A 12,347-nucleotide genomic window follows, 5' to 3' on the forward strand; every position below is an offset into this window, starting at 1 on the left:
GAAGCATTTAAAACTGTACAGTAAATATCAATGCTCTCTAAAGAATTCACACTTTTCATACACTTAAAAATCATGTAAGCATCCTTAATTGCCATAGTTAGGATCAGTCAGTAATCTGCCAGGTTGAAAAACACTGTGCAACCTTCTCAGTGTGTGTGAGACACTGCTCCATTTGGAAATGTACAATGAGGCTCCTGGATTGTTAATTTGGTAGAACCATGTGGTTCTCTTTTCTCCATACAGCATTACAACAGAAGTAAGAAACTTCATATAAATATTATTAAAGAATCAGTGGCATAAAGTTAATTTTTATTTTAATAACTGGTTTTTCACAATTAAAAACTAGTTAATGTAGCATATAAGATTGGATGCATAATCTCAAATTTCATCTGATGTGTTCTCTCTTTTCTTCACACATGGGCTAAGCAGAACTACTGAAAATATTACACATAAACTAAAAGAAATGGAATCATTAAGACAAAGTATCTTCAAATATTTTCCTTTTGATATAGGACAAGCTGTTCCTCAAAAGATAAAGGAGCTTAATGGTCATAGTTGCAAAATAGCTGGCAAAGCTTAGAAAACTACTGTCCACATAATGTTTGATAGAGCTCACTGTGGAACAAGATAAAAATAAGAAGACATAGATATTCAAAGGTGTCTAAACCCATCTGATCCCCTATTTTGTTCTCAGAACACAAGGAAACACGTGGGGAAGAAACCAAACAGCTGGGTTTTTTTCCACATGACCATGCATTTTATTGGTGGTCAAAGGACACATTTAGAAAATGGTTTTTTTTGTTGTTTGTATCTCTCAGGCATATTTTAGAGGAAAAAAGGCAAGTTCTATAAAAACACAACAGAAAAACAAGCTTTAAAAGAAATTACATCTATAGCTTAACACAGACTGATACTAAATGTCAGGCTTTCCAAATAGTGGTAATTCGAACTGGTAAAAACTCAATATTCAAAAAAGGATGGGGGGAGAGGGAGAGTGAGACAATTATGTAACTCAAATTCTACTTTGGTGAGTGTGTATTGGTCTCTGGCTTATAGTTAACACATAGAGATCTTTTAAAAAAATTTAAAACTTGGAAAAAAAAGTTTAAAGAACAGAGAACTGTCAAATACTTTACTCATATTCATCAACTTTTAAACATTTTTGCCAACTTTGCTTTTATCTCGTCCAACCCAACATTATTATCTTTGTTTTAGCCATTTGAGAGTAGGTTTACACCTTATGCTTTGCCTCTTAACTTCGATATAACTTTTTAAGAATAAAGATATTCTTAAACAGTAATCAAACTCTGGAAATTTTAATACTGATAAAGTACTTTCATCATCCATATTCCAATTCTGTCAATTACCTTAATAATGTATTTCTCTCCATTTAGTACACAATCTATCCCAAGGCCACAGATTTTGTTTGGTCTTTTGAGATTCCTTTAATCTGGAGGTGTTCCAGAGTTTGCCTTTCTTTCATAACACTGATATTTTTTGAAGAACAGAGGCCACTTATTGTATAAAATGTTCTGCAATTTGGGTTTGTCTGATGTTCTTCATTATTAGATTTATTTCATACATTCCTTGCTAGGCTACTACGATATTAGCAAAGATGTGCCCTTCTAAGGGTAGCACAGTCACAGGCCATGATGTACCTAACTTTCTCTTTAGCGATATTAGCTTTAATTATCTGGTCAAGGTATCGTCCAGTCTCTCTACTATACAGTTATTATTTTTACCCTTGCGGCTAATAAGTAATCTGTAAGGAGATACTTGGAGACCATGTAAAAATCCTGAGCCTTACTAAATCTTCCACCCTTGATTTTAACATCCACTTAGATTCCTGCCAAAACCAAATTTTAATGTTTGCTTTCTGAACCAACTTGAAAATCTTTTTAATAGGCTATTTAAACCCACTGATATTTGATATGACTGACATGCTTGGTTCTATCTCGGTCACTACTGTGTAATTACTGTGTGTATTAGGTAATATTTATTGTGTTCCTTTGCTGTTTCTTAAATTTTCTTTTGGTATTTAGCAAGGTTTGTAATTTTATTCTACAGTTACTTTTGCATTTATAGTTTTGTTAGTGCCCTTGGACCCCTTTTTTTCCCACCCACCCCCACCCTGTTTACTTTCTTAAGCTTTCAGTGTCTGCCAGTTTTAAATGGTCTCCTTTATTTCCCACCCACACAATAGTCTGTGATCTTATTCTGCTTTCCCTTTCACTCCCCCTTCTGAAAAGTGGTATTATTTGTACTTTGTCTAACGTGTAACATTTCATACTATTCTGCTACCCATGTTCCCACCCTTGTATTTAGGCCTTAATTTAATACAGTAAGTGCTCACAGTTCTTTTGCTGAAGCTGCCCCAGTAATTTCTTGGTTGGGTTGAGCTCATCCTCTAATGAACTCCTCAATGGCTCATGGATATAATATCCAATGAGTTCTTGAATATTCAAACTTGTCTTTTTATAGCTGTCATAATTAAGAAAAACTTGCCTGGCTATCAAACCCCTGGCTAGTACTTTCTTGAATTTCTAGAAATTGCTACTCTGTTGGCAGGATTTGCATGTTGTTCTTCTGAAATGTGATACCAGCCCAATTCATCTATTTTTTCAGAGGAGGTCTTGCTATGTCACCCCGGCTGGAGTACATTGCTGTGCTGGCTCACTGCAGCTTTGAACTCCCTGGCTCAAGCAATTCTCTTACCGTAGCCTCCTGAATAGTTAGGACCACAGGCACATGCCACCACAACTGGTCACTGTTTTTTTTGTTTTTTTTTTTTTTTGTAGATACATCGTCTCAACATGTTGCCCAAACTGGTCTCAAACTCCTGGGTTCAAGGGATCCTCCTGCCTCAGCCTCTCAAAGTGCTGGAATTACAGGGAGCCACTGCGACTGGCCTTAATTCATCTTTAATAGTTTACTAAAATACATCTCAGAGTTTATCATTCCAGGTCCTTCAAAAGGTAGACTTAACATTTCCCTTATTCCCAGAAAGTTTCTCTGAATTATAGTTTATCTATTAGTTCTGTTGCACTGTTTTATTTTTCTTCTTCACAGACTCCAATTATGTTGGACATCCTTTGCTGGTCTTCTCTTTCAGTATTTTTTTTTCTGAGATCCTGCTTACTTTTACAAAAATTTCATTTCCATTCAATGTCGTTCATTAGATTTTCATTCTTTCTATTTTCTCTTGAGCATTTTGCAATTTATTCTTCACTTCTAAGATATTTTTGTCTTTTTCTTCTGTTTCTTTCCTGAATTTGATGAACTCCCACTTCATTTCTTCCAGCATTGTTTTTGTTTTTTAAATCTATTTCTTTGCTTAAGTTTTTGGATACCAGCTTTTGTTTTGCTCATTTGAGAGTATTTAATTCAGTCAGAGTACCATGTTGATAATTCCAGAGTGACAACAGTTTCATATTCTAGATCTTACTGCTCCCCATATATCATGCAAAATGTAATTCTGCAAATCTATTTATTTATTTATTTATTTAATTTGAGAGACAGGATCTCACCACATTGCCCAGGCTGGTCTCAAACTCCTGGGCTCAGACAATCCTCTGCCTTGACCTCCCAAAGTGCTAGGATTACAGGCGTGAGCCACCACGCCCAGCGTGCACATTCTTTTACACTATAATTTTCAGAATTCAGGATAGAACATAAAGAATTCTTACATCCTTAGTTCTCCAACCAAAAAAAAATATGAGTTATCCCAATTTTAGAGTTAATGCAGATAATCTAGGCACAGTGCAATCGAAAGGTATATGCAAGGAATGGTATTGCCTACAAATCCTTTTTTAATCATTTATATGTATATATGAATTATTCATCAATTAAAATCTATTTAATTTTGAATAGAGAAATGAGTGTTAAAACACCACACTTCAATTTTTATATGAAAAAAAAAAAGAAAGATCCACCACTGAGAATTATTTCCTGATTTTGATGTACTAAGCAATTTTTGTGCTACTGATATACAGGAACATGATGTTTGTCTTAAAAATATATTCAACTGTCTTTCCCAGAATATATACTTTAATAGTACTCTTTTTTAACTAGGAAAAGGGCTATATACTTTTACCTAAGCTGTCATTTTTTTTTTCATTGAAACTTTTGAGACAATTGTAAATTCATGCGCAATCATAAGAAATAATATAGAGACTTCTTGTACACTTCCCCCAGTTTACTGGAAACATTTTGCAAAACTATAGCATATCATAACCATGATACTGACATTCATACACCTATCTAATTCAGATTTTCCCAGCTTTAGTGCACTCATTTGCCTGTGTATATGTGTCTATCAAGTTCCATACAATTCTATCACCTGTAGAGGTTCATGTATCCAATGCCTGTCAAGAGACTGAACAGTTCCTATGCATGGGTAACTTGTAGCCACAACCACCTGCTTTTCCTCTCCCTGCTCCCACCAAATCCATAAGACCTGGTAATGGTTAATCTGTCCCACAGTTCTAAAATGTTGTCATATCAAAATCATAAAGTATATAATAACCTTTTGGGACTGGTTTTTTTTCACTCAGAATAATTCCCTGGATATTTTTTCAAGTTTTCGTGTTTATTAATAGTTTGTTCCTTTTTATTTCTGAGTACTATTTCATGGTTTGTATGAACCACAGTTTGTTAAACCATTCACTTACTGAAGCAGATATGGGCTGATTCCAGTTTTGAATATTAAAAACAAAGATGGAATAAATATTTGTGCACAGGTTTTCATGTAAACATACATTTCAATTTTTCTGGGATAAATGACCAAGAGTTCAACTGCTAGAGTTTATGGTAATTGCATGTGTCATTTTATAACAAACTACCCATAACATTTCACATTCCCACCAGCAGTGTATGAGTGATACAGTTTCTCCACATAGTCACCAGTTTTCCATGCTATCATTATTTGTAGCCATCTGGCAGGTAAAGAATAATATATTCACTATGGTTTGAATTTGCATTTCACTAACAGCCAGCAATGTTGAATGTCTTTTCTGTATTTGACATTTGTATATCCTCTTCGATGAAATGTTATGCTTTTTGCCAATTGTCTAGATGAATTTTTCTAAACTGATGTTTTGAGAGTACTTTATACATTCTAGATATGAGTCCTTTGTCAGACAGACAGCTTGCAAATGTCTAGAGCTTCTCTTTATCATATGGGGTTTCAGAGAGTAAATATTTTTAATTTTAATGTTTGCTAATTGTCCTGTTTGTAGACTATGCTTTTGATAGAAAATCTAAAAACTCTTTGCTTAGCCCAGATCTGGAAGATTTTCTCCTATGTTTTTTCTAAAAGTTATATTAGTCTTACGTTTTACATTTATGACCCATTTTGAGTTAATTTTTGTATAAAGTTATTTAAGTCAAGGTTCATTTTTGTGATATGGATGTCCAGTTGTTCTATCACCATTTGCTGGAAACACCATTTTTCCTCCATTGACTTGCCTTTGTGTCTCAGTCAATAATCAGTTAGGCATATTTGTGTGGATCTATTTCTGGGTTTTCTATTCTATTCCACTGATCTATTTGTCTACCCCTCTGCCAATATCACATAGTCTTGATTACAAGAACCATATAATCCATCTTTTTGGCTAAGCAGTATTCCATTTCAAATCACGTAGATTGATAACTTCATTTTTATTTTTGAAAACTCTTAGCTATTCTAGTTTCTTAGGCTTCCATATACATTTTGGAATAAGCTTGTATACGTCCTCAAAAAATCTTGCTGGACTTTGACAGGAACTGCATTAAGACTATGTAATTATCTTTACTATGTTGAATCTTCCAATTAATAAGTACAGTATGTTTCTCCATTTACTTAAATATTCCTTTCAATGTTTTTTTTTGACACATAATACTGTAAATATTTATGAAGTACGTGTGATACTTGACATATGCATAGAATCAAGTCAAGGTATTTGGGATATCCATCACCTTGAACATTTACCATTTCTTTGTATTGGGAACATTTAAAATCTTCTAGCTATTTTGAAATACACGATATGTCACCCTATTCTGCTGTCAAACACTAGAACTTACTGCTTCTATCTAACTGTATGTTTGTACCTATTAACCAACCTCTCTTCGTCCCCATCTCTCTCAAACACACTGTTTCCAGCCTCTGGTAACCATCATTCTACTCTCCACCTTCATGAGATCAGCTTTATTTTTAGTTCCCACATGTAAATGAGAACATGTAATATCTGTCTTTCTGGTCCTAGCTTATTTAACAAGATCTTTTCAAAGTTTCGTAGTTTTGAACACATAGGTTCAGTACATTTTTTGTTGGATTTCCATCTTTTTTCTTTTTGCAAAATTATAAATGGTATTGTACTTTAAACTTCACTTTCTACATGTTTATTGTTAGTATCTTGAAATACAATTTATTTTTTATGTTTATTTTTATCCTGCTATCTTGCTAAACTCACGTATTGGTTCAGGGTTTTCTTTTTCTTTTTTTTTTTTTTGGTAGAAGCCTTGGGATTTTCTACATAGATAATCATGTCACCTAAAAATACAGACAATTTTATTTCTTCCTTTAGTAGTGTTTTTTTCTTTTCTTTTTTTTTTTTTTTTTTTGAGACAGAGTCTCACTCTGTCTAGTAGTGCTTTTCATTTCCTCTTCTTATCTTACTGTGTTGGCTAGGACTTCTAGGACTATGCTGAAAAGGAGTGATAGGAGCAGACATCCTTGCCTAGACAAGCTTGCCATTCCCTAGGAAGAAGGCAGTCTCTCACCATGAAGTATGATGTTAGCTATAGATATTTTAGATATGTTTTTTAATCAAGTTGAGGAAATTTCCCTCTATTCCTAGTAATGAGTTATTATAAGTGAATTTTGAATTTTATTAAGCGCCTTTTCTAAATCGATATGATCATGTGAATTTTCTTTTTTTGCCTGTTAATATGGAAGTTTATACTCATTGATTTTTAAAATATTGACTAGTCTTGAATCCTGGAAATCAACCCCACTTAGTCACAATGTATAATTCTTCTTATAAATTGCTTAATTCCATTTGCTAATATTTTGGAAAGAACTTTCCCAACTATACATATGAGGGATACTGATTTTTTTAAAGAACTATCTTGGTTTAATATCAGGTAAGAATAGTGTCACACAACTATGGGTTTCCTCCTCTTTTTTTCTTTTTTTTGAAAAGAAATTGTATAGACCTGGTGTTCACTATTCTTCGAATGTTTGATACAAGTATCCACTGAAACATTCCAGACTCGGAGATTTCCTTTTCAAGAGGTTTTAAATTGAAAATGTAATTACCTTAACAGTTACAGGGCTATTCAAATTATCTAATTCCTACTGAGTTCTTTTCAAAGAATTGGTTTATCTAAGTTGCCACATTTACGTGTGCAGAGTTGTTTGTTGTGATCCCTTTGGTATCTGCAAGATCTATAGTTATATCCTTTTCACTCCTGATACTGGAAATTTTTGTTTTCCCTTTTTCTCTATCAGTCTTGCCATTTGTCAATTTTATTGTCTTTTCAAGGAGCCAGCCCTTTGTTTTGTTGACTTCCTCTACTGTTTTCCCATTTTCAATGTTACCCGATTTCTCTGCTTTTCTTCATTATGTCCTTCCTTCTGCTTGCTTTGGGTTTCTTTTGCTCTTTTTTCAGGTTAGGTGGAAGCTTAGATTACTGATTTGGCCCTTTTCCTGTCTTTTAGTATAAGCATTTAATACTGTAAGTTTCCCTCTCGGTATTGCTTTAGTTGTGCCTCAAAAAAATTTGGTTATGTTTTAATTTTCATTAAGTTCAAAATATTTTTAAAATTTCCCTTGAGACTTCCTCTTTGGCCCATGGATCATTTAGAAGCGTTATTTTCCAAGTGTTTCGTGATTTTCCTGTCCGCTAATCTGATTCCACTGTTGTTGAAAAAAATCGCACATTCCATGATTTTAAATTTTTTGAGGTCTTATAGTCCAGAGTATATGGTCTATCCTTGTATATATTTAATGGACACTTGAAAAGGACATGTATTCTGCTGCTGTTGGGTGAAGCACTTTAGCAATGTTCATTAGATCTGTTGGTTGATGGTGATGCTGAGTTCTACATCTTTGCTATTTCTGTCTAGTTGTTCTACCTATGTTAGTAAGACAGGGAGGCATACTGAAGTCTGCAACTGTAATTGTAGATTTGTCTTTTTCCTTTTAGTTCTGACAGTTTTTCCTTCATGTATTTTGGCAGCTGTGTTATTTTCTGCATACACATTTAGGATTGTTGTCTTCTTGGTTGTTTGACACTTTTATTACAATATAATACCCCTCTCTGTCTCTGGTAATTTTCTTTGCTCTAAAGTCTTCTTTATCTGACACTAACATGGCCATTCCTGATTTCTTCTGGCTTACTTTGTTTGGGGTTTGCTCAGCTTCTCAGATCTGTAGGTTTATGCCTTTTGCTACATTTGGAACATGTTCATCCATTATTTCTTTGTACCTGTCTTCTTTTTCCTTTTTAATCTCCTTCCAGGACTTTAATGACACAAGTGTTATACCTTTTGCTCTCCTTCCAGTATTCCATCACACAGTGTCAAACCTTTTGTTATAGTCCCATAAGTACTTGAGGGTATATATTTTTTTTTTCAGTCTATCCTCTCTCTGCTGTTTAGATTGGGTAATATCTATCGTTCTATCTTCAAGTTCACAGATTCGATCTACTGTCTCTTTCATTCAGCTGTTCAGCCTATTCACTGGGTTTTCAATTTTGCTTATTGCAGTTTTCAGTCTCAAAATTTCATTTCTTTATATCTCTGATTCCCTAAAATGTTCTACATTCCCATTGTTTTCAGTGTGCTTAGGATTGCTCACTGAAGTGTTTCTATGATAGCTGCTTTAAAATATTTATCAAATAATCCTAACATCTTTGTCACTTCAGTGTTTATGCCTACTGGTTTTCTTTTTTAACTCAAACTGAGATTTGTGATTTTTTAATTGAAACCTGGATATTTGGGGTGTTATGAGATTCTGGACCATATTTAAACCTTCTAGTTTAAATGCTTCCTTTGACACTGTACCATCTGGGGAAAGGGCTCTGCCATATTAGTGCTAGATGGCATTAGAAGTCCACGTTTCCCACTTGGCGTATGTGGACATCTGAATGGAGGAAGCTCCTTGTTAGTGCTGGGTAGGGAAAGGAATTCTGGCTGTTCAGTAGGCCTCTGCTGATATAACCTTGGCTGTAAGGGGCAGGAGTATCTCAGTACTACACCCCAACACTGAAACAAGCAGGAGGGGCTCACCTCCTTACCCCTGGGAGGTGGTGAAGGAACAGAGAATCTAGGCTCCCCACTCAGCACTGGCAGGCACAAGTTGATGTAAGGCCATTTTTTTCTGTGGTGTTTGGTTAGAGCACAGCAGTTATGGTCTAAAAGTTTTCTGGCTTGCTAGGCTTTTTCCTCCTGGTCCTTCAGTTAAAAAGAACAGAGTTTTTCAGTCTGTGCCCATTGTTGTTTCCAGGCTGCCAGTTTCTTCAGTTCCAAGTCTGGGATATATTAGGCAAAAAGAAAACCCACGGAACTCACCACCGTGCTATTCCTTGGGTGCTGAGGTCCCTAGTGTGTATGCCTTCTCTCCACCTTTCAGTCTTCTTAAGTTTTTTTTATATATAATGCTCAAGGTTTTCAGCTGTTTTAGTGGGAGGAATAGGGATTGCCTCATCTTCCTGAAAGCAGAAGTCCCCACTGTTTAAACTTGTTCCCACTATGTCCAACCATACACATTCCTGGAAAAATGAGGGTACAGTCTGTGGAAGAGATTTTTCTTTATCTGATGCTTACATATTTGGACAAATCTGGACCACTCCTTCACCCAAATGAGTTCTGTGGCTGAGTCAGCCATATAAGAATGTCCAAACCACCTGTTATGTCAGGGTAGGACTTATAATATAAACTTGTGTAAACAGTTGAAATGCTTTTGATTTCATAAATACTTACTAATTTAACAATTTTCCATTCAAAACTTTAAAACAATCATTAAACTATGTTTACTTAGGGAACAAGTCTTTTATATAATCTTATTTCTCCAAAGGCACTATATGAAATTAAGCAGCTAAACCCTGATCAAACTTTTGAACACATTTTTTGTCATAATAAACAGGTATTTAAATGTACATAATGAATAACAGAATAAAAGTATCCTAAAAGAAAATGTCCTAGAACACTGTCTGCCATAGAGTAGGTACTAAATAAATGTTGTATGACAAAATATACCAATAAAAAGACAATGTCTAAAATTTTACTGTTAAATAAAAAAGCACTTCCCTAGATAATGTCAAACATGAGGCTACATCGTTTTTCTTTAATTTATAAATTATGCTTTCATAATTAACAAACAAAAAGTTAATATATCTAATTTCTATGTATTACTAGAATGTACTTAGAACTATCTCCTTATTTAATACATTCTCACATGGGGTTGGCAATAAGCACAAAGTTACTTTGATCTAGTCAGTGAACATAGAAGGTTCTGTCTAAGAAGTCATTAAGAACAAAATTATTTAAGGATTACTACAAGTAATTCTTCAGCTGATATTTTCAGGATTAATAAAAAATATGTAAAACAACAGAAAATTGTAACACATATTTTAGTATTCTCACTCCCTCTCAACATCCCAAGGACACAAATATAAACAAAGTAGTGATATTCTTAAATCACCTTAATCTAATGTAGAATGTAGAGCTTCCCATATTACGTTCCTCAGAATCCTAATGTCTCTTGAAATATTAACAGATATCCCACAGAGAAAGAAAATGCTAGGTTAAACACATTTAAACAAACTTCTCAACTACAGGAATCACTGGGGCATTTACAATATAATATGCACTGTGGTATTTCCAAAGAGGATTATTGTTATAGTTTCCCAAATCTATTTAATCAAGGATACCTTCCCCAAAATATTTACTAAATCCTTTTACAGACTAGTATTCAACAGAACTCAATCTGAGATATACAGAATGGCAGAATAGCCTTTCGATATTGATTCCCTACTTGGGTGAGTAAAATGAAGATCAGAAATCTAACAAATATCAGTTATAATAACTAAAAATCTATTGAATAAAGAAAATATTATTTAAAAAAGGCTTTTTTTGGCCTCCCTACTTTACCAGAGCTTATTTTTAAAACTGCAGAAGTCTCCCAGCACTCATTATAAAAATAATCTATTATCATACTAAAAAAGTCCCATGAAAATTGATTGTGGATATTATAATAAATTAGATGAGTGCTAATTTCAGTCCTATTTTAATCCTCCCTGTTATTTGACCATAAAGATAAAACAACTCCAGAAATTGGACATTTTAGATGAAGGTTTAAAAAAGAAAATCCCTGGCTGGGTGTGGTAGCTCACACCTGAAATCCCAGCACTTTGAGAGGCCGAGACGGGAGGATTGCTAGAGACCAGGAGTTTGAGACTAGCCTGGTCAACACAGCAAGACCCCATCTCTAAAAAATAAAACAAATATTTAATCAATTTTTAAAAAGAGAGAGAGAGAAAAAAGAAAAACCCTTCAATTTTTAAAAGACCTCACTCTCAATTATCTGAAATTAAACCCATAATATTGTGGCACACTAAATGAAACATACAATAAACAGAATATATAACCATCAATGTGTATGCGTGTGTGCACATGCATGTGCTAGTGTATTATGTCTATATTTATTTTTTTTTTTTTGAGACGGAGTCTTGCTCAGTCACCCAGGCTGGAGTGCAGTGGTGCAATCTTGGCTCCCTGCAGCGTCTGCCTCCTGGGTTCAAGCAATTCTCCTGCCTCAGCCTCCTGAGTAGCTGGGAATACAGGCATGCACCAACATGCCCGGCTAATTTTTAGTAGAGATGAGGTTTCACCATGTTTGTCAGGCTTGTCTCGAACTCCCGTCCTCAAGTGATCTGCCCGCCTCAGCTATCTAAAGTGCTGGGATTACAGGTGTGAGCCACTGTGCCCAGCCTACATCTATATCTAATATATTAAATAAGACAAAAATACCAGTCCACTAAAAAAGGTAGAATAATAATTTTAAGAGTCCAGTTAAAATTCAGGCCAATTTTATATAATCTGAATGAGTGATTTTTATGATACCTCTTTTAACTAGATTTTTGCATTCCATAATTCCAATTCTTTTTAAAACATATACAGTCCACAAAACACAAAATGGCAAGCAGTCACATATAACCAATTTTAGATGCTGTATGATGATATTTGTGGACTACGAAGAGTTAGGCTATAGATTTGAATTCAGAAAATAATGAGAAATCACTTACCTCTAACTAAAGTTCTCCGAAGGTAGTATCCTCCTTAGAACCCCTATCTTGGGTAGTTT

At 34.5% G+C, this 12,347-nt stretch overlaps 1 protein-coding gene across 4 annotated transcripts in view; it reads right to left on the reverse strand.

Moving 5' to 3' along the window:
- USP47 (ubiquitin specific peptidase 47) overlaps window positions 1-12,347 on the reverse strand; it is a 115,749-nt gene that overhangs the window by 38,704 nt on the left and 64,698 nt on the right. The window lies entirely within an intron of this gene.

Source organism: Macaca thibetana, chromosome 14 (genome assembly GCF_024542745.1).
Source record: "Macaca thibetana thibetana isolate TM-01 chromosome 14, ASM2454274v1, whole genome shotgun sequence".
NCBI classification, from domain to species: Eukaryota; Metazoa; Chordata; class Mammalia; order Primates; family Cercopithecidae; genus Macaca; species Macaca thibetana.